This window comes from Oncorhynchus mykiss, chromosome 16 (assembly GCF_057628025.1).
Source record: "Oncorhynchus mykiss isolate SJ-2025 chromosome 16, ASM5762802v1, whole genome shotgun sequence".
Classification (NCBI taxonomy): Eukaryota; Metazoa; Chordata; class Actinopteri; order Salmoniformes; family Salmonidae; genus Oncorhynchus; species Oncorhynchus mykiss.
Window position 1 is genome coordinate 31,894,428 of NC_143037.1, and position 23,907 is coordinate 31,918,334.

Sequence of the window (23,907 nt, forward strand, 5' to 3'; positions counted from 1 at the left end):
CTCTGCCTGGCCAGTTCCCCTCTTTCCACTGGGATTCTCTGCCTCTAACCCTATTACAGGGACTGGGTCACTGGCTTACTGGGGCTCTCTCATACCGTCCCTGGGGGGGGTGCATCACCTGAGTGGGTTGAGTCACGGTCTTCTGGGGCGAGGCGGTCTTCTGGTCAGTCTCCGGAGACGGGCACATCGTGCACCACTCCCTAGCATTCTTCTCGCCAATGTCCAGTCTCTTGACAACAAGGTTGATGAAATCCGAGCAAGGGTAGCATTCCAGAGGGACATCAGAGACTGTAACGTTCTTTGCTTCACGGAAACATGGCTCACTGGAGAGACGCTATCGGAGGCGGTGCAGCCAGCGGGTTTCTCCACGCATCGCGCCGACAGAAACAAACATCTTTCTGGTAAGAAGAGGGGCGGGGGCGTATGCCTTATGGCTAACGAGACATGGTGTGATGAAAGAAACATACAGGAACTCAAATCCTTCTGTTCGCCTGATTTAGAATTCCTCACACGCAAATGTAGACCGCATTATCTACCAAGAGAATTCTCTTCGATTATAATCACAGCCGTATATATCCCCCCCCCCCCCCCCCCCAAGCAGACACATCGATGGCTCTGAACTAACTTTATTTGACTCTTTGCAAACTGGAATCCATTTATCCGGAGGCTGCATTCATTGTAGCTGGGGATTTTAACAAAGCTAATCTGAAAACAAGACTCCCTAAATTTTATCAGCATATCGATTGCGCAACCAGGGGTGGAAAAACCTTGGATCATTGTTACTCTAACTTCCGCGACGCATATAAGGCCCTGCCCCGCCCTCCTTTCGGAAAAGCTGACCACGACTCCATTTTGTTGATCCCTGCCTACAGACAGAAACTAAAACAAGAGGCTCCCACGCTGAGGTCTGTCCAACGCTGGTCCGACCAAGCTGAAAGACTGCTTCCATCACGTGGACTGGTACATGTTTCGTATTGCGTCAGATAACAATATTGACGAATACGCTGATTCGGTGTGCGAGTTCATTAGAACGTGCGTTGAAGATGTCGTTCCCATAGCAACGATTAAAACATTCCCTAACCAGAAACCGTGGATTGATGGCAGCATCTTGCCATCTTTATGTAATACATGTATTACTAGCCACTTTAAACTATGCCACTTTATGTTTATATACCCTACATTACTCATCTCATATGTATATACTGTACTCTATACCATCTACTGCATCTTGCCTATGCCATTCTGTACCATCACTCATTCATATATCTTTATGTACATATTCTTTATCCCTTTACATGTGTGTGTATAAGGTAGTAGTTGTGGAATTGTTAGGTTAGATTACTCGTTGGTTATTGCTGCATTGTCGGAACTAGAATCACAAGCATTTCGCTACACTCGCATTAACATCTGCTAAGCATGTGTATGTGACAAATAACATTTGATTTGATAAGTCTGTGACCCCTTTATAAATACCTGGATTTCTGCATTAATTGGTCAGGAGGAATTTTGCACCATTCCTCTTTACAAAACTGTTTCAGTTCAGCAATATTCTTGGGGTGTCTGGAGTGAACTGCTTTCTTGAGGTCATGCCACAGCCTGTCAATCAGGTTGAGGTCAGAACTGACTGGGCCACTCCAGAAGGCGTATTTTCTTCTGTTGAAGCCATTCTGATTTACTTCTGTGTTTTGGGTCGTTGTCCTGTTGCATCACCCAACTTCTGTTGAGCTTCAATTGGTGGACAGATAGCCTAACATTTTCCTGCAAAATGTCTTGATAAACTTAGGAATTCATTTTTCCGTTGATGTTAGCAAGCTGTCCATGCCCTGAGGCAGCAAAGCAGCCCCAAACCATGAAGCTCCCTCCACCATACTTTACGGTTGGAATGAGGTTTTGATGTTGGTGTGCTGTGCCCTTTTTTCTCCACACAGTGTTGTGTGTTCCCTCCAAACAATCCAACTGTAGTTTCATCTGTCCACAGAATATTTTGCCAGTAGCGCTGTGGAACATCCAGGTGCACTTTTGCAAACTTCAGATGTGCAGCAATGCTTTTTTTGGACAGCAGTGGCTTCTTCCATGGTGTCCTCCCATGAACACAATTCTTGTTTTACATATCGTAGACTCTGTAAGTCTTTAGCTGACACTAGGATTCTTCTTAACCTCATTGAGTATTCTGTGCTGTGCTCTTGCAGTCATCTTTGCAGGACGGCCACTCCTAGGAAGAGTAGCAACAGTGCTCAACTTTCTCCATTGAAAGACAATTTGTCTTAGTGTGAACTGATGAACATCAAGGCTTTTAGAGATACTTTTGTAACCCTTTCCAGCTTTATGCAAGTCAACAATTCTTAATCTTAGGTCTTCTGAGATCTCTTTTGTTCGAGGCAGGGTTTACATCAAGCAATGCTTCTTGTGAATAGCAAACTCAAATTTTGTGAGTATTTTTAATAGGGCAAGGCAGTTCTGACCAACATCTCCAATCGTGTCTCATTGATTGGACTCCAGGTTAGCTGACTCCTGACTCCAATTAGCGTTTGGAGATGTCATTAGCCTATGGGTTCACATACTTTTTCCAGCCTACACTGTGAATGTTTAAATTAAATTCTCTCAATTGAAGAGCAATTTATACAGAAATCCAGGTAATTCCAAAGGGTTCAAATACTTTTTCTTACCACTAAGTATTCAGACTCTTTGCTATGAGACTTAAAATTGAGCTCAGGTGCATACTGTTTCCATTGATCATCCTTGAGATGTTTTTACAACTTGACATGATTTGGAAAGGCACACACCTGTCTATATAAGGTCCCACAGTTGACAGTGCATGTCAGAACAAAAATCAAGACAGGAAGGTCGAAGGAATTGTCCGTAGAGCTCCGAAACAGGATTGTGTCGAGGTACAGATCTGGGGAAGGGTACCACAACATTTCTGCAGCATTGAAGATCCCCAAGAACACAGTGGCCTCCATATTTCTTGAATGTAAGAAGTTTGGAACTGACCAAACTGATCAGGGAGGTGACCAAGAACCCTATGGTCACTCTGACAGAGCTCTAGAGTTCCTCTGTGGAGATGGGAGAACCTTCTAGAAGGACAACCATCTCTGCAGCACTACACCAAACAGGCCTTTTTGGTAGTGGCCAGAAAGAAGCCACGACTCAGTAAAAGACACAACAGCCCACTTGGAGTTTGCCAAAAGGCAGCTAAAGACGCTCAGACTATGAGAAACAAGATTCTCTGGCCTCAATGCCAAGCGTCACATCTGGACGAAACCTGGCACCTTCCCTACGGTGAAGCATGGTGGTGGCAGCATCATGCCGTGGGGATATTTTTCTGCGGCAGGCACTAGGAGACTAGTAAGGATCGAGGCAAAGATTAACCAAGACAAGTACAGAGAGATCCTTGATAAAAACCTGCTCCAGAATGCTCAGGACCTTAGACTGGGGTGAAGGTTCACCTTCTAACAGGACAACGATCCTAAGCATACAGCCAAGATAACGCTGGAGTGGCGTCGGGATAAGTCTCTGAATGTCCTTGAGTGGCCCAGCCAGAGCCCAGACTTGAACCTGATCCAACATCTCTGGAGAGACCTGAAAATAGCTGTGCAGCAACGCTCCCCATCCCACCTGACAGAGCTTGAGAGGCTCTGTAGAAAGGAATGGGAGAAACTCCCCAAATACAGGCGTGCCAAGCTTGTAGCGTCATACCCTAGAAGACTTGAGGCTGTAATCGCTGCCAAAGGTGCTTCAACAAAGTACTGTGTAAATGGTCTGAATACTTATATAAATTTGATTTCTTTCTTCTTGCAAAATGTCTAAAAACCTGTTTTGCTTTGTCATTATGTGGTATTGTGTGGATTGATGAGGGGGGAAAAACAATGTAATCAATTTTAGAATAAGGCTGTAATGTAACAAAGTCTGTAAAAAGTCAAGGGGTGTGAATACTTTCCGATTGGTTATTAAAGGGGCCATCTGCGGTTCAAACAACGACAAAGCCACCATCCTGCCACTGATTTGGTAAAAAGATGAGGAATTGAGGCGGAAAAATGGACCTACTCTCAAATTCATAGATAAAAATTTTAACCATATTCAGAGGCTAAATGGTGTTTGTTTACAATTACATTGTTTACAAACAATTGAGTAGACAAGCATATATTTTCGTTTCTGATGGGATACAACAATTGCACTAATCTCATCAGGCATTTATTGTTCAATAATCAATGGTTGTGTGTAAATATTGAAAAAGTCAAACAATTGATGTACCAATTGCAGATTGACCCTTCAAATAATAAAATGTATAAATGTCTCAAGAACATAGCACACCTGTCCTACTGTTCTACTTTACCAGGACTACATTCCAAACTATTTGAGTAGCAATTGAATTACACATGTTCATATCAAAGCAATGAAACATAAAACATTACGTTTTGTCATACATTTGGAATTTCAATTTCTATAGGAAACATATATCTTAAAGCTGATATACTGTACCATAATTACACTGTATCTCTAACTTTCATTAATTTGATTCCATAAAGCCATACTGTAATGGATAAACATAAATCACATAGGAGTCAGTCTACCAGTGTGGGAAAAGCACCAGGTTTAGTAATTACTGTTGGCAGTGAAAGTCAAGGAGAAACACCTTGTAAATGAATCCCTGAGAACAGCCACTTTCACATTGACCGACTCTCTCTCTCTCCCTTCCTCTACCCCTCTACCTCCCTCTCCCCTCTGGCCTCCCTGCAGTTAAGGTTGCGAGAGCACCACTACCCCTCACTCATCCCTCCCCTTCCTCAACCCTCCTCCCCCTGGCCAGGACCCACCGAGTGAGAGCTGTCACTCCTCCAGTGTGTCAGAGTAATTTACTGTGACAACAAACAACTGGCCACACCACAGAACAGCCCATGATGCTTCACATCAAACTGAGAGAGAGGTGCTGATGGTGTGTGTGTGTGTGTGTGTGTGTGTGTGTGTGTGTGTGTGTGTGTGTGTGTGTGTGTGTGTGTGTGTGTGTGTGTGTGTGTCTGTGTGCGCTTGTGCATGTGCGCACTTGTGCATGTGCGTTCAGTCAGGAGGAATGGAAGAAATGGCAAGAAAAAGGAAAGGGCAGAAAGAGTAGAGGTAAAGGGACAAAGGAAGGGGAAGGCTATTGCACCTGAACATACCCTGTATCTATTTTAGTAATAATAAAAAACTCACTTTGATATTTTCCATTCCAATTTAGTGTTCCCAGTTGCACTGCACCGCTTGGCCGTGCTCTGTGTTATAAATAGGGGCTCCCGAGTAGTGCAGCGATCTAAGGCACTACATCTCAGTGCTTGAGGCAACACTACAGACACCCTGGTTCAAATACAGACTGTATCACAACTGGATGTGATTGGGAGTCCCATAAGGCGGTGCACAATTGGCCCAGAGTCGTCTGGGTTTGGCTGTTGTAGGCTGTCATTGTAAATAAGACATTTTTCTTAACTGACTTGCCTAGTTAAATAAAGGTTAAATAACTCATGGAATAGAGAATAGAGAGTGGTGGAGGGTCACAGTTTAGAGTTCTACCTGCTTGTTTTTAGTAAAAGTGAGGCTCAAAGTAAAAGTGTCTCCATATCTCTCCATCCCTAAAACATGTATAGGAGGGAAAAGGAAAAGAAAGGGAAGCCAAGTAAAGTTATTTAAAACCTCTTTTGGCGCATGCTCCGCGAGCGGGACACCTACGACAACACCCAGTGAAATTGCAGATCGCGAAATTCAAAAAATAGAAATCGTAATATTAAACATTCATGGAAATACAAGTGTCATACATCATTTAGCTTAACTTCTTGTTAATCCAACCGCGTTGTCAGATTTCACAAAGGCTTTATGGCGAAAGCATATCATGCGATTATCTGAGGACAGCGCCCCACACCAAAATACTTTTTCAACCAGCACAGGCGTCACAAAATCCCAAAAGCGATTAAACAAATCACTTACCTTTGAAGATCTTCCTCTGTTTTTAATCCTAAGGGTCCCAGCTACACAATGAATGTTTGTTTTGTTTGGTAAAGTCCTTTATATCCAAAAACGTCAGTTTAGTTGGCTCCAATGATCTCAGTAATCCACTATTTCAACATGCATACAAATGAATCCAAAAAGTTACCAGTAAAGTTTGTCCAAACATGTCAAACGATGTTTCTAATTAATCCTCAGGTACTCTAATATCTAAATAAACAATAATATGTAAGACGGAGAATAGTATGTTCGATAGGGAAGATAATTGACGAAGAGCGCACACCTCATTCACGCACCAACAGGACTACATCTCTAATGAGAGACACCTTGTAGTTTTTCCAACTACTTGCTTATTTTTCAAGAAACAAGCCTGAAACCCTTTATAAAGACTGTTCACATCTAGTGGAAGCCATAGGAACTGCAAGCTGGGTCCTATCTATTTGTATATCCCGCAAGCATTGAAATGTACTGTGACCTTAAACATTTTTGGGGGATTTTCCTCTGGTTTTTGCCAGCCATATCAGTTCTGTTATACTCACAGACATTTTAACAGTTTTAGAAACCTCCATGTGTTTTCTATCCAATGCTACCATGTATATGCATATCCTAGCTTCTGGCCCTGAGTAACTGGCAGTTTACTTTGGGCACGTCAGTCATCCGAAATTCCGAACAAAAACCAGTCTCCAAAACAGGTCCTGTTGCATCTCTAGGGGCGCTATTTCATTTTTGGATAAAAAACGTTCCCGTTTTAGGCGCGATATTTTGTCACGAAAAGATGCTTGACTATGCATATTCTTGACAGTTTTGGAAAGAAAACACTCTGAAGTTTCAGAATCTGCAAAGATATTGTCTGTAAGTGCCCCAGAACTCATTCTACAGGCGAAACCAAGATGAAACGTCAAACAGGAAATGAGCAGAATTTCTGAAGCTCTGTTTTCTAATGTCTCCTTATATGGCTGTGAATGCGACAGGAATAAGCTTAGACCTTCTGCCGTTTCCCCAAGATGTCGGCAGCATTGTGACGTATTTGTAGGCATATCATTGGAAGATTGACCATAAGAGACTACATTTTCCAAGTGTCCGCCTGGTGTCCTGCGTCGAAATTGGTGCGCAAAGCCAGGTGCAAGTATTTTTCCATTTGATTAAGAGGAGAAACCATGTTTCCACGAACGATATATCATCGAAGATATATGTGAAAAACACCTTGAGGATTGATTCTAAACAACGTTTGCCATGTTTTCAGTCAATATTATGGAGTTAATTTGGAAAAAAGTTCGCGTTTTGAGGACTGAATTTTCGGGGTTTTTTGGTAGCCAAATGTGATGTACAAAACGGAGCTATTTCTAATACACAAAGAATCTTTTTGGAAAAACTGAGCATTTGCTATCTAACTGAGAGTCTCCTCATTGAAAACATCCGAATTTCTTCAAAGGTAAATTATTTTATTTGAAGGCTTTTATGTTTTTGTTGAAATGTTGTGTGCTGGATGCTAACGCTAATGCTAACGCTAAATGCTACGCTAGCTAGCTACTTTTACACAAATTATTGTTTTCCTATGGTTGAGAAGCATATTTTGAAAATCTGAGATGACAGTGTTGTTTACAAAAGGCTAAGCTTGAGAGATGGCATATTTATTTCATTTCATTTGCGATTTTCATGAATAGTTAACGTTGCGTTATGGTAATGAGCTTGAGTCTGTATTCACGATCCCGGATCCGGGATGGGGAGATCAGAAAGGTTAAAGGAGAAGAATGAAATGTAAAATAAGGGGAAAAGAGAGGGAGAAAGAGATAAAGCTAGAGGCACGTGACCTCAGGTTTAACTGGAGAAAGGCGACAAAAATCAAACATGGCTTGAAAACATGGCACTTTCGGGTTAACTGTTTTGTTTTCAAATTGAAGTGGCCAAATTGTTCTCTCGCAAGTTGATTTTCTAATGATACTGATCTGTTTGTCTTACGTTACCCAAAGAGCCCAAATCAATAAATCTGTAAATAGGGCTGTTGCGGTGACCGTAGTACCACCACACCGGCGGTCAAGAGTCATGAAGGCAGTCAGATTCCACGTGACCATTTAGTCACGGTAATAGGCTTTCCCTAGCTATTATGCTGCTGATGGTCATTAGTAGCCTACCAAACTTGCTAACTGCTTGGTACTCAGCACTATATTGTCCTTCTAATCACTCTGACATCAATGCAAATGTGATCAGAAATCGAATCAAACACTTCATGAGAGCCCATGAACTCATATTGAGCAACATTTCTATAGGCTATACAATTGTCCCAGTTGATAGTGTGATGGCCTCTACTAAAAAGAGGAGGATCCTATCAGCTTTATTTAGGCTTACTATATTTATTTCTAAACTTTTCTAATATTAAGAACAGTGTTTATCTTTACAACAGGAGTATAGCCTACCTGGCTGGCAAGAAAATGAACCACTGGAAAAGCGTCCTTCATTCGCTGTTTAAGTGCATAGATGACATGTGTTATTTCCCGCTGCCCCTGTTTTGAGACAGGTGCATGATAATGGTCCATTCTAAATCAAAACAAATTTCAAACATATATTATTTAGTAAATGTAAAGACAAGATTAAATCAAATCAAATATTAGCCTATCACTTGTGAATTATATATTATCACTTGTGAATGATGCCCAGCATAAGAAACTATGCCTTTTTTTGCGACTTTTTTGAATTTGTCACACACCTCATGTAGCATAGCCCATAGGCATATGTTTTGATAAAATTTATATCACAACTAAAGTGGCCAAATAACATCTTAAAATTAAGCACATTAATCCGCTTTACAAGGGGTGTGGAGCCTACAGAGCTCCACCTGTTTAGCTTTCTTTTTTTCTCTTTTGGCATTAAAATGAATCACATATCAGTTTGCAATCAATGTAATATATATATATATATATATATATATATATACCATCAGACCAAAGGACAGATTTCCACCGGTCTAATGTCAATTTCTCGTGTTTCTTGGCCCTAGCAAGTTTCTTATTATTATTGGTGTCCTTTAGTAGTGGTTTCTTTGCAGCAATTTGACCATGAATGCCTGATTCACACAGTCTCCTCTGAACAGTTGGTGTTGAGATGTGTCAGTTACTTGAACTTTGTGAAGCATTTATTTGGAGTGCAATCTCAGGCTGGCAACTTTAATAAACTAATCCTCTGCAGCAGAGGTAACTGGGTGTTCCTTTCCTGTGGCAGTCCTCATGAGAGCCAGTTTCATCATAACGCTTGATGGTTTTTGGGACTGCACTTGTTCCGCATTGACTGACCTTCATGTCTTAAAGTAATGATGGACTTTCCTTTCTCTTTGCTCATTTGAGCTGTTCTTACCATAATATGGACTTATAGGGCTATCTTCTGTATACCACCCCTACTTTGACACAACACAACTGATTGGCTCAAACGCATAAAGGAAAGAAATTCCACAAAATAATTCTTAACAATGCAATCTGTTAATTGAAATGCATTCCAGGTGACTATCTCATGAAGCTGGTTAAGAGAATGCCAAGAGTGTGTGAAGTTGTCATCAAGGCAAAGGGTGGCCACTTTGAAGAATCTCAAATATAAACTATATTTTGATTTGTTGAACACGTTTTTGATTACTACATTATTCCATATGTGTTGTTTTATATTTTTTGTCTTCACTATTATTCTATAATGTAGAAAATAGAAACAATTAAGAAAAACCCTTGAATGAGTAGGTGTCCAAATTTTGGACAGGTACTGCATACTGTATATATATATATTTTGTTTGCCCCACCAAGATTTACATGCTAAAATTGCCATGCATTGCCATGCATTGCCACTGGCATGCATAAGCAGCGTGTGAGTTTAAAGTTTTGGCAAGATCATTTTTACTGTAAAAATGCACCTTTCTAATAAAAGCATTACATGCATAATCATATTTGCTGTCACTTTTGATAATTGTGTTTTTCCGCAAATGGAGCATTCTGTCACGCCCTGACCTTAGAGAGCCTTTTTATTTCTCTATTTGGTTAGGTCGGGGTGTGATTTGGGTGGGCATTCTTTTTTTTCTATTTCTTTGTTGGCCGGGTATGTTTCCCAATCAGAGCCAGCTGTCTTTGTCTCTGATTGGGGATCATACTTAGGCAGCCTTTTTTCCCACCTTAGTTTGTGGGATCTTGTTTTTGTGTAGTGCCTGTGAGCACTCCAGTCGTTACGTCTCGTTTGCTGTTTATTGTTTTTGTTGGTGAGTTTCATTTTAATAAACATGTGGAACTCTATGCACGCTGTGCCTTGGTCCGCTCATTTCAACTAACGTGACACATTCGCACTTACCCCCATGGCCTACTGCCATGTGCGCATTGCTGCGCTTATAATGTGAAGAAATAGCCTAATAGTTTATCAACATTTTAAGCTAAATGTTCTGATCTGTTGCGTCTGCCTCATTGCGTAAAAACTTTTTTTTGATGCTCGTGGTTGTATTAATTTGGGATCTATCCTACAACTGTCCCAAACTATGTTTGGAATATACATTTCTCGCACAGAATGGAATATGTTGACTTTTGTACTATTGGGGATAGTATATTGACATAGGCTAGTGCTTGTAGTCTAAATCAATTGTAGTCTTCATACAATAAAATAAAATGAACTGTAGCCCAAAGAAATTTGGCAGCCAGATCAGGACCTAACATAACTCAGCCTACAAGCCACTGATGCAGACCTTTGGAACATCTACATTTTAAAAAGTCTAATAAATCCATGTAATATAGCCTACACCTTCACAATAAATCCATTATTTATCTTAGACAGGTGTAAAGAAGTTCTATTTAAGAAAAACAGAATAGCATATTATATGTGTGGAAGCCAGGAGATGCTAAATGTGTTTACCTTAATTAACAGTGAATTACCATGAGACCGACAGTTATTTGCTTGACAGTCACCAGCTGATGAAATTCTGTGACTCCCACAACCCTGACTGTAAACAATAACCAGATTGAAGTGTGGATTCACTCACGCGTGGCATGGGCAGCCAGGCAGGGAATGTTTTTATCTACCATAACATCCCTTGAACAAAAACACTGATAGGACAAACTTTTTACCAGTTTTCTGACCAGAAATCTCTCAGGAATTACCAAACATTGACCAAACGTGGGGGTGGTGTTCACAGGGCACAAAGTCATCCTCTGATTGCGCTTGTTGTCACTGTGGTCTCAGGTGGTGAAATAGAATGTGTATAATGTGCACTGTGTTTTCACTGTCAACAGAAATCCTATCGATTACAACTGAACTCCTCTGGAGTTAAAGAAAATAAGGATATTCCAGGACTGATGATGCTACTGCATACTGTATGTGCCAAGGTCAATAGAATGAACGCACATTATATTTTCACTACAATGTCTTGCAATGTGTTCTTTGTGTCTGTTCCCATTGGTTACCGATATGTACTTAATGACTTTAATATCCCCATTTGAAATGTTGTTTTATGGCTGTAAAGTTGTTTATTAATAGGATGTGTAAGTTGTTGGCTTATTGGAGGGGTTTTGCATGTTACGTGTGTGTGTGTGTGTGTGTGTGTGTGTGTGTGTGAGTGAGTAGCTTCCATCTGGGTATCAGGCAGGCTGGCTGATGGGTAAGGTGACCCTGTGGTGTGGAGGTCTGTCAGGGGGTGTGGGGCCATGTGTCCACCGGGGGGGGGGGTTCCTGGTGGGCTCTGCAGTCCGTGATCATGAAGACTGTTACCCTCAACCTCCCATCCCAGACACTTGCATTTAAACATACAGACATACATAAGTAGATACAAACACACACACTCACGCATGGGGGATGACCATTATCTTTTCAACCTCAAACTTCAAAAGAACCTGAACCGCACCACACTCTAACTTTACATCAGACACAACCTGATCAATCCCCCTTTATTACTGTGGAGAATACTAGAAGTCTCCACGCTGTACTTTTGGAAGTGGAACGATCAATGTGAAACTTTCATAAGGCTGATGTAGTTGAGGCATAGAGCCCCCACAGTGGAGCTGTCATAATACCCATAAAACCTAGCGGTCAAACAGGGAAATGGTTCCAATCGTTTTTCCACCATTCAGTTTTCCCAAAGGGGATTTTAGAAACATTTAAAATAAGGGCTGTGTTTTGTGTAGTCTTACCCTGGTGTGACATTTTGATAACCATGTAAATCTCTCTCGGCCAAGGTGACTTTTATTAATATATTTGACTCTATATACTGTCAGATTCGAAAATGCTAATCAGTATCAAAGTAGACATCATGCAAAACTTGTGTCAATAAAAAACTTGCACAAGACAGTTCACAGAATTATCAATTTAATTAAATGTAACCAATTTATTAATTCCTACATTTAGCTAACATTAGATAGTTAATCCATAGATTCTTACCTTTGCCTCGATTCGTCAGTCTCGTCCAGATCATCATGGCATTTGTAGTTCTTTATGGTAGCCACATTAGCAGCTAATTAGCATTTCATTTTGGGGGGTAAATACAGGGGAATATATTGATAAAAGTCACCTTGTCCTAGAAGGATTTACACCGTTATCAAAACGGTGCGCCAAGGTAAACCCAACTAATTTTAAGTGTTTCTAAAACTCCTATGGGAAAAAATTAATGGTGGAAAAATGTTTGGAACCATTTCCCTGTTTGACCGCTAGGTTTTATGGGTATTATGACTCTGTGGTACTCTATTAATAATGATGTTACTTGTTTACTTTCTTGAACTCTGTTTCTGATAACTTTGTTATTGATGAGCATCATGATATAAAGTCCATGTAAATTCCAATCCCACCAAGCAAGTGAAGTAAATTAAGCAAGTGAGACAATTTAACATTTTATAGAAATCAAAAGGGAAGACTTATTTAAGAATATCGGTCCAGCTTTAAATGACATTCAGCTTATAAAGGCTCAATAAAGGCTTCAAAGCCTTCATAATGCCTTCATAGGCACTACATAAATGTGTTACAAAGTATCTATAACCGTACGTCATGCTTTATAAAGGGTTCATAAATGTGCCATAACTGTATGACATAATCACCAATGTCAAATGTGCCATAACCCACTATGTCAAAAATGATATAAACATGTGCTTTATAAAGGGTGACATGTTGGGTCGAATGATTGGAATACGCTCTAAAGTGAAGTCATGTTAGTCACATTACACCTAATTGTCACATCCTGATCTGTTTCACCTGTCCTTGTGATTGTCTCCACCCCGTTCAGGTGTTGCTGATTTTCCCCAGTGTATTTATCCCTGTGTTTCCTGTCTCTCTGTGCCAGTTCGTCTTGTATGTTTCCAAGTCAACCAGCGTTTTTCCCGTTCTCCTGCTTTTTGCATTTCTCCTTTTTATAATCCTCCCGGTTTTGACCTTTGCCTGGTTCTGAACTTTGTACCCGCCTGCCGTACCATTCTGCCTGCCTTGACCACGAGCCTGTCTGCCACTCTGTAACTCCTGGACTTGGATCTAGTTTTGACCTTTTGCCTGTCCACGACCATTCTCTTGCCTACTCCTTTTGGTTTATTAAACATTGTAAAACTCCAACCATCTGCCTCCTGTGTCTGCATCTGGGTCTTTCCTTGTGTCATGATAGTACGAACTGGCCATGACAGACCCAGCAGACTTGGACCAGCTCAGCCACGCTGTCTCCCAGACATGAGGAGTTGTTACAGGGCCTTTTGAAAGGGCTCAGCTCCTTGACGGAATGCCACGACCATGGGTTAAAGGCTATTACGGAGCAAATCGGGGAGTTAGCTCAGCCTGCCACCTCTGAAAAACCCCAATCACCCAGTAATTTTTTCCCTATCTGTGGTGAGTTTGTACAGCCGGCTCCCCGAGAACCCCACTTACCTCCTCCGGAGCGATATTCAGGGAATCCTGGTACCTGGCAGGGTTTTCTTTCTCGCATATTTATGAGGTACATCCATCTTCGTTTCCTTCAGAAAAATTGAAGATTGCGTATATTATTATGCTAATGTAAGGAAGGGTGCTCTCCTGGGCTACGGCAGTTTGGGAGCAACAATCTGCCATTTGTGGTCATCTGGAGGAATTCATGGCAGAAATGAGAAAGGTATTTGAGTCTCCGGTATCCGGGAGAAAGGCAGCCAGTAAACTGCTTGACTTACGCGGTGTCACGTTCGTGTGTATGTCATCTCACACTTAACTAGCTACTACAAACTCATTTAAATGACAATAAATCAAGGTTAACTTACTTGTTTTTCGCTGTCCGGTGGCATCATAATTGGACATTTGATTTGCAATTTCATCATATGATCAGCGTCTCATCAGCAACACTAAAGAAGTACTTCCGGGTTACAGAATTGATAACATTTTCAAAATAAAAGCCCCACGTAATAGTATAAAAGTGTCAATAAATTGTATTTATTCATGAAATTTGAAATATTTCCTAAACATTAGCAATGATTCACATTTGCATTAAATGGCTGCGCCCATTGCCTGAAAAATAACTTAGTTTGGCCACTTCAGCATATTACAAATCTTCGATGTACTTAGTGCAGTGTATACAAGAACTGGAGCACACGACAAAGTCGTTTACAGTTTTTGACAAATCAACAAAGCAAATAAATTTTGATCACCACGCCAAATAAAGCCTAACTGTAGAGCGAAAGCTAAACAGGGTTGCCAGATATGGTTTTAACCATCTTGGATGGGTTTGTGCTGAGGTTAATTTAATTTGTGGGGGGTTTTCAAGTCCATGAGGGGTAGAAATGAGGGAAGGTATTGTTACGGAATATGATGCAGGAAATATTACTATGATGGGGGATTTATCAATAAATGAGGGGCAAACACAGGAGAAATGTACAAGCTAAATAAAAATAAAGCCCCTTCAAGCTGGCAATCCTGAGGTACCATAGTTACAACCTGATGCCGTGTTCAAACAACTGGTAATTTCAGAACTGGGAACTCAGAAATCTCAGACCTCCGACTTCAGTGTGTTCAAGACAACTGAAAACTCTGGGGAAAAAAAGAGCTCCAACTGGGAAAGATTGTTTTGAATGGTCATCCAACTCAAAATTCCAACTCAGCAACTTGGGCCTCTTTCTAGAGCTTTGACTTTCCGACCTGAAGATCGCAGATGTCATGAGCTGACCTGGTATTTTTCAGAGTTCACTGTTGTCTTGAAAGCACCATAAGTCAGTCGAGTGAACCATCCATTCACTTTGTTTTGTTATAACATCTTTGGTCTGACAGACGCTTACATGACAACCAGAATGCATTATATGATGTCAACGAACATGGCACCACACATAGTTGGCAAATAGCTCATCATAATCAGTACAACCTCCAAAAAAGTATTTTACACACAAATGTGTCCATTACATTCTCTGCAAGAATCAGAAGGCATAATTTGTTACCAGTACTTGAAAATGTGAATAAAACCCTAAATACATTATGCTCCATACATAGACTCCATATGGTATGCTACAGTAGAAGCAATACCATATACAGAAAATAAGGAACTTACTTTGATAGGAACGCGCACAAGTCCAAAGTTATTATTTGTAAGGAAAATCAGAAAGAAGGAAACGCGGGCGCCAGCCAGAAAATGTGCCAGGGGTAAAAAGTTAGTGCAAGGCCAGTTCTGACGGAGATGCACAAATGTCTGCATACTTGATCTGGGAAACACTGGGGAAGTGCTTGGGCTCTTGTCGAAGAGAGAAGTTTGTCTGGGCAGTAGTAAAGCCTCAAACATGTCCGGAAAAGTGAAATGGGCTACTATGTGAATTAATGAGGAGGCTTAGTTCAAACTATTATCAGAAAATAAAACTTGTAAAAAAATCATTTGAATTTGACAAGTTGAAATTATATAATTAGTAGGCAGAGTGCCTTGGTTTGAGGGCAGCGTGTGTTTACTGTCCAGTTGCGTAACAATCACATTTTGTAACACTGAGAGCATTCTGACATCATGTGTATAAAAAAACTCACGCTGGGACGACCGTTAAGAGAGATTTTGAACTCGCATGTGAAAAAGTTCAAATCAAATAGCAAAATGATCCTTGGTATGACCTTCTTAAAACAATTCCATATAGCTTAGTTGACCCCCCCCCTCCCCAGCTTAGACAGGGCTTAGACTGTTTAGTGTAAAATTTAAGGGGATAAATACATGTTAAAAAAAAATAAAAATAAAAATCCTGATCTTTCCTAAATCTATCATATATAGGAAACTTCAGAACAAACTTCCTCTTGATTGTTTTTCGGGGGGACTATCTGTTGTTCCCTGTAGTGAATCTGTAATTCAATGCATTTGTATGGGCGAATAGCAGTAAGGCCGTCCCCCGGCTTAGACAGGGCTTAGACTCTTATGGGTTAAAGGACAGTAGAGAGAGCAGGATGAGGAACGAGTGGCAGTCAGGGGGGAAAATGACTCAGCCTACACTCAGCATGGGCTTGTGATATGCGATCATGAGAGATCTTTCCATATCTGCTTTATCAGTAGCGAGTGTGTGTGTTTGTGTGTTTTCTTAGCGAGTGCCACTTCCTCCCGATTCAGCACATACCCGCCGCCAACTCGGGACCTCTGCCTTGCTAGCACACGTGACCGCCCTCCTGAAGCGGCGCCACGCTAAAAGCTAGCTATTCGCTGGTGAAAGTGGAGACACTTGGCTGAGCAGTAAGTTTCACACATCCCCATGTACTACACGTGTGTGTTTGTGCGTGTTAAAGAATATACTATATGGGGAATGTACTCTCCCTCGCTTTTTTCTCATCCAGCTCTCCCTTCTCTTGGATTGAGCCTGTTCAGGTCGTAAAAGGGGCCCAGAAAGAGGAGGACGTCGAACCCAGACACCAAGACGGACCCCTGGCCTCCCCCTCCACCGGCTAGACTCCAGACTGCAGACACCCCTGCATGGACCAGCACAAACCAGACACAGACAATACCAGAGCAGCTCACTTTCACAGCTTTGATTTACGTTATATAGAGGCCAGAGTTCACCTTCATATAAGACTGCCCATTCTCATAACCTCACTGCCCAACACTTTAACCATGTAAAAATGTCAATGTAATGCAATGTAACCCCAGTCACTCGCTCAAAACAGTCCACTCTATGGGGAACATATATCTTTATAGAGTGAGTCGTGTCCCACTCAGTCCTTCAGAGAATCTTGGTTATCCTTTGGTTTACCATGATTCTACCCTACCCTCATAAGAACGATTAACTCATAGAGATATACACTGAGTATACCAAACATTAGGAATACCTTCCTACTATTCTAGGGTAGTGTAATAGTTGTGTTACAGTGTGTAAAGCCAATTTAAGTAAGTTGTGGGCAGTTCTGGATCAGATCAAGCTTACTTTACTGTCAAGACAGAGTAAGGTTTGTTTGAAGCCTGTTGTGGGATAAAAGGGAGGTATGTAAACTGTGGATTAGGGTCGTTTTGTAGAGGGATATAACCCCCAGAATGAGATTGGAATTTGGTTTTGGAATTTGGTTTTGGACAGGCATACCTGCACATGCTAATATGTCTGCATACCACATGAGCACCCTATATTCCCTACATAATGCACTACTTTGACATAATACAGGTAAAACCCTGTCGGTGATTCTCCATCCCTCTCTCCCTACATCCGTCTTTCCTTCTCACGCACATTCCTCTTGCTAACTCCCCTTCTCTCTCTCTCCATCACTATCTATTCTGTCTGTCTCTGGGTGCCTCAGTTGAGTAGCTCAGTTGCTGCAATGATACATGATCTGGTTTTCAATGCTAGAGCAGTGCTGCTAGTTAGAGGGGGAAGGAAGAAACACTGTGCTATGGTATGAGAACTCATACCATAGCACAGACAGACAGTTATCTACAAGCCCAGGATCCACCATAGAGAGAGAGTACATTTTCTTCCTTATAATGTATACCCTCCCCATTTCTGGGCCCCAGAACCACCCTGTAACCCCACACCCCCCTTCCCATCCCGCCCTCTGCATCCCATAGCCCCCCTGTATCCTTCCCCTCTCCTCATTCTACAACCCAAAGCCATGCTGTACCCCCTTTCCTTCCACCCCCCTTCTGCACCCCAAAGTCACCCTGCACTCCCATCCCATCCCCCTCTTCTGCACCCCTTTGCCCCCCTTCTCCTCAGTGCCATGTTCTCTCCGTTCATCTGCCAGTGTCCTTCCTGTCTGTGGGGCCAATGAGGTCAGCAGTTTGATAAACACATAAAGCAGCCATGCTACACCATGAAGGCCCCTGATGGCCCCTGGTGGCCCATGACACTAGTTCCCACAGCCGGCCTGTCTGTCACTCCAACTGACTGACAACAGTCACCCTCTTCACACCCCTCCCACCCCTTCATCCCCATCCCTGCCCCCCACCCTGGACAGTTGACAATCCGTTAGAGAAGGGATGGGCATCTCTTTCTCTCCCTCTCTATCTTCTCCCCCTTTCTGGCCCCCAGAGCCACCCTGAAGAGCCAAAAAGAAATCAGATAATTCTGGATCCTATTTTAACATCAAAATATCAATCATGCATTTCCTGGATATGTTAGATGAAATAGCTTACTTTGTGAATCATAGGCTCCTATCTCAGTTGTCCTACTTGGTACTGGAATTTTAAAACATGTAAAGTAGGCCTAACTGTCCATACAAAATGTATATATTGTTGTACTTGTTGTTGTTGAGCAAAGTAGTTACATTTATCACAATATCACTTTTTCTCCATAACGCCCAGCTCTAACACCTCCCCCCAAAATGACTTATGGTAATTGTTCGCTGATTTATCATTGTCACAAAAAATGGGTAGATTTATTACGATATGGTTTTTTGTCCATATCACCCATCTCTACCCTGATGCCACCCTTCCCCTTGCAAAATGACACAGATGCTCCTGTGAAGCCAGAGCCCTATACTACGAATCAGGTTTGAGGAGTTAGCGAAGTAACTTTGGTCAACTCTGAATTCAACTTGGGATAACAGGTACCACAAAAGTGGTTCAACTTTTAGCCAGGTATGTTTCTATGGCAACCAATCCTTCAGAACTAATCTGCTCCAGGGCAGGCTAACTCAGGGCTAACTCCAATTATCCTGAAGGAAGTGTCTGAGCTGCGAGTTGAGGACCAATTAAATCAGATTCAAGTCAAATGTTTTATTTGTCACATGCGCCGAATACAAGCCCTTAACCAACAATGCAGCTTTAAGAAAATAAAGTTAAGAAAATGTTTACTGAATAAACTAAAGTAAAAAATATCAATGTAAATAGTCCGGGTGACCATTTTGATTAGTTTTTCAGTAGTCTTATGGCTTGGGGGTAGAAGCTGTTAAGGAGCCTTTTGGACCTACACTTGGCGCTCTGGTACCGCGTGCCAGCAGAGAGTGGGTGACTGTAGTCTTTGACCATTTTTTGGTCCTTCCTCTGACACTGCCTAATATACAGGTCCTGGATGGCAGGAAGATTGGCCCCAGTGATGTACTGGGCTGTACGCACTACCCTCTGTAGCACCTTACGGTCGGATGCTGAGCAGTGAGCTATTACCATACCAGGAGGTGATGACTTTTGATTTTGGCACAAATTAAAATGTGGCACTGACACAACCATGGATTGATGTTTCAGCATTGTCTCAATGAAGAGTTCGGCATTCGACTAGCCTCGTGCAACATGCACGTGCAGTTACAAGCCTGCTAGAGTTAGCGACATGCACTCACAGTTACAAGTCTGCTAGAGTTGGCGGCAGGCGGGCAAGCAATATCCACCGTCATAGTACGGATGAAGCCTGCGCTGGAATGTGAAGTTAACTGAAGCTGGCTAGCTTTAGAAAACTCTGAGTAAATCTAGCTTCCTTTGTAATATATCCCTCTGGCAAGGTCCACCCAGTATTGTGGAACCATAGAAAACTATTTTCTGGGTGACATCCTGGGTATAGAAAAATTATGAATGTATCCCTTCAAACTGTCTGTCAGCCCTGTGTAGTCACTCACTTCACAGCAGCAGGGAAATTGATTTAGTCACGCTCAGTCAGGCTGTTTCTCAATTCTTATTTCTGCAATTCCTCACATCCAGGCGAGGGCCTGCTTATCAACCATATTAAAGGAGAAGGTCCCTCCACTCTGACCTTCATTTCCAATAGGTTTTGAGAAGGAGGTGAGGAGAGAGGATACTAGGAATTGAGGAAAGATTAATTGAGAAACTGCCTTTACTTCCCCTTCCTCCTCAAGGTTGAAGGTCAGTATAGCACTACTCATTAAGGCCATTCCCAGCTCTTCCCCACTTTCCATCCTCACCTCCAGGCACATGGCACCACGACCCTGGCTCCCAGAACCAAGATTTGGCCTGGTCCTGGGCCTCACAGCAAGAAGAGGCAAGGTCTGGCTCCAGACACCGATCTCCACCTCCAGGCCTATTGCACCACAGCCTCATCTCGCCCGTGTCCCAGCCGAAAGATGAGGCCTGGTCCTGGGCCTCCCAGCCAGCTGAGGCAGGGCCCGGCTCCAGACAGCCATCAGGGTAATGCACTGACGCTATTGTGAAGGCCAGAACCTTGAGGAGCTGCATTAAACTGAGGAGAATTAGGAGTAAACTTAGGAGGAGAAGAGAAGGCGGTTTGACAGGAGATGAGATAATGTAAAGGAGGGCGATAGCTTCAAAAACACAAACTCATGTTCTCTGGGTGGAAATTTTTTGTGCAGACACAAAAACAGAAAACAACTTGCTACAAGACACAGGTGGGAAAAGGCTATCTAAGTATGGTTCTCAATCAGAGACAACGATAGACAGCTGCCTCTGATTGAGAACCACAACCGGCCAAATACACAGAAATAGAAAACATAGAAAACAAAAACATAGAATGCCCACCCCAACTCACGCCCTGACCAAACCAAAATAGAGACATAAAAAGGATCTCTAAGGTCAGGGCGTGACATTAGAACTATATCACTTTTCCTCATCAGTGATGACAGATGGATTCCAGCGTTATGAATTAACAACAATAAATGCTAGTCTAACGCAGGACGCATGGGTTGGAAAAGGGAACCAAATGTCTCAGTTTCTGTGTTGCAAATGGCATCACTCTCCCCCTTTCATTTTCTGTCTCTTGAGGTAATTTAAAGGCAATTCTAATTCACCTACAGAACTGCGGTGCGGTGTAGAGGGGAACTGTTTGGGGGTTTGAGTAAAGCTGCTGGTGTTTTAAGTGCGCCACAAAAAAAATCACTGACAAATGTTGGGTTAACATTTACAAGACACACTGTTGGCCAAAAGCTGAAAAAAATAAATAAAAATAAGAATATTATACAAAACCCTGATCTGCAGTATTGTGGGAAAGGAAGACGTTTCGGGTCTTGTCGCTTATTATTATTATGATTTCTAGACGAACGGGGAATTCTAAGGGAATGTGGTGCGTTAGTATGGCACCATTGTGGTCTGGGGCTTTACAGTTAACAGGAGAGGGGAGATGGGCTCTTACAGCACAAACCAAAGGAACCAAAACCCCAGTGCAACTCAATATTAGGAAGGTGTTCACTCAGTGTATAAGGAAAGGAGAATGACACAATGGTCTACTATCATACCGGCAGTAATTTACATAATGGGCTATTCATAATTAGAAAAAGTAGTACATTATGTGTAGGGAATATGGTGGAGACTCGCTGTTCCCTCTGCTGTGTGTGTGTGTGTGTGTGTGTGTGTGTGTGTGTGTGTGTGTGTGTGTGTGTGTGTGTGTGTGTGTGTGTGTGTGTGTGTGTGTGTGTGTGTGTGTGTGTGTGTGTGTGTGTGTGTGTGTGTGTGTGTGTCCATATTATGGTAGACCCACTTGTTCGGTTACAGATACACCCAAACGCTCACTGCTTGGGCGCGCAGAATGACCAGTCTGGATTCTACTACTTTGACTACTCTACAGTATACACGGCTACTACAGTCTAGATTAAGTAAAATGGCAAAGGTAGTACTGTACTTGGGGAGTTTTCCTGCACATACGTTTTTAATTTAACCACTGTTTTGGTTCCATTGGTTTGTGCTGTAAGAGCCCATCTCTCCTCTCCTGTTTACTGTTAAGCCCCAGACCGCAATGGGATCATACTAACGCACCACATTCCCTTAGAATTCCCTGTTCATCTAGAAATCATAATAATAAGCGACAAGAACCGAAACGGCTTTCCCGTAATACTGCAGATCAGGTTTTTGTTACATTATTCTTAATGTTTTAGCTTTTTTCAGCTTTTGGCTAACAGTGAGCTCATAAATGTTAACCCAACATTTGCCCAGGATTTTTTGTGGCGCACTTAAAACACTAGCAGCTTTACTCAAACCCCCAAACACAGTCCACCTCTGCACTGCCCAGTTCTGTTAAGGGCTTGTACAATTGCCTTTAAATTACCCCAGAGACAGAAAACGAAAGAGAGGGGGAGAGCAAGAGAGGGGGATAAATAGAGAGAGGGGGAATGACAGAGAGGGAGAGAGAAAGGAAGGAGAGAGGAAGATAATGAGAGAAGGAAAGAAAGAGTGAAGGAAGAGAGGGAAAGGAAGGCTTTGGGGTTGTTTCTGCACTTCTGAGGATTCCTGGATAATGATCGGGCTGTAACCATACTGGCTGCATTCCGCCAAATGAAACAAGGGCACCTGCCAGCTCCAACTATGTTTATTTTGTCATATCCCTTTTTTTCACTTGACATGAAAAAAAAAAAAAAAACATAAAAAAAGCCATAAATACAGAATCTGCATTTAATTTGCATGACAGACCACTATATATTTCCCTCTCTTCTTGTCTGCTCATCCCTCTATTTCTGCACATTCAGCATGTCAGCTGGCCAAGACAGGGATTTGTGGCTGGTGTTGCTCGCTCACCAGCGGAGGGGAATATTTTCGGAGAAACTGCTCTTGCCAACAGCTTTTTTTGATGCTGCAGCCTCATACCTGAGCAATTAGCTGCTGAACCTACACACAAAGACTTATTCACTCATGCTGCAGTCATTGTTTAGTAGCAACCCCTGTTCCAAAATTGCCTCCTGAAGTGTCTAGAAATGCAGTCAGTCACTGAAATGAAGGAAGGCCCTATGTCCTTAACAGAAGAGAAAACTATGTGGGAGCAATCATCAATCTTTCCAAAATGGCTTCCACCCACGGTATTGGACTCAAGTAGCTGTCAGTACTACATTTTCTTTTCACTGTAATTGTAACCCTCATATTGGTAAGCATTGTAGAAAAAGACAAGATAGGAGGTGGAATCAAAGCAGGTAGGACAGAGAGTTGTTGGTATGAGGCCTCTGGGCTGGGTTAGGTCTGTGAGTCATGGGCTTTGGTTTGGAATACCCAGTAATAAGTAATTAAGCCTGTCACCTCATGCACACACTGCGAACCCAGAATGGACAGGGGAGACGGGGGAGAAAAAGTAGTCATGTCTCCTCCTAATCAAGTCTCAGAGCCACTGATGGGCCTTGGTCCAAGAACCACACTGGCTGGAGGCCGGAGGAAAGATGGGATGAAGATGGGAGTTAAAAAATGCTGCCCCATATTTGTTTGGATTTACAGGTGCCAAGTTGTAAACAGAACTCTCCACATGAACCACACCTAGAAACCTATTTGAGGTGTAATCAGTGGGCATATACAGTATTCTGTATGTGCTTGTTGGGTGTTACTATACCAGCATAGCCCACTAATTACTAAACACTTAAGGTAGCTAGGCCCCATGAACCATGTTTCCCTCCCTGTTCAGTCAGTAATTAACTGAAATCATGGTAACTTCTACTATTATTATACAAACAAGGAGTGATGATGTTACTATTCACTGCCCAAAGTGAACTGGCTTCTGTTGGGATCCATTTCGTGGTGGTCTTGGATGAGGCCCTTGGATATGGGCATGGTGCCATCAATCAATCAATCAATCAATCAAATGTTTTTAGAAAGCTCTCTTTACATCAGCAGATGTCACAAAGTGCTATACAGAAACCCAGCCTAAAACCCCAAACAGCAAGCAATGCAGATGTAGAAGCACA

The 23,907-nt window shown here is 42.2% G+C and overlaps 1 long non-coding RNA gene across 2 annotated transcripts in view; it reads left to right on the forward strand.

The window, feature by feature from the left end:
- The window catches only part of LOC110491812 (uncharacterized), a 50,906-nt gene extending 31,384 nt beyond the window's left edge, over nucleotides 1-19,522 (forward strand). Inside the window, exons 2-3 of one of the 2 annotated variants that reach the window (XR_005036504.2) lie at nucleotides 16,459-16,603; nucleotides 16,705-19,522. This is a non-coding gene — a long non-coding RNA (uncharacterized LOC110491812). The remainder of the gene's footprint in view (nucleotides 1-16,458; nucleotides 16,604-16,704) is intronic. The other variant, XR_002468906.3, reaches the window with a different exon arrangement.
- The last annotated feature ends 4,385 nt before the right edge of the window (nucleotides 19,523-23,907 follow it).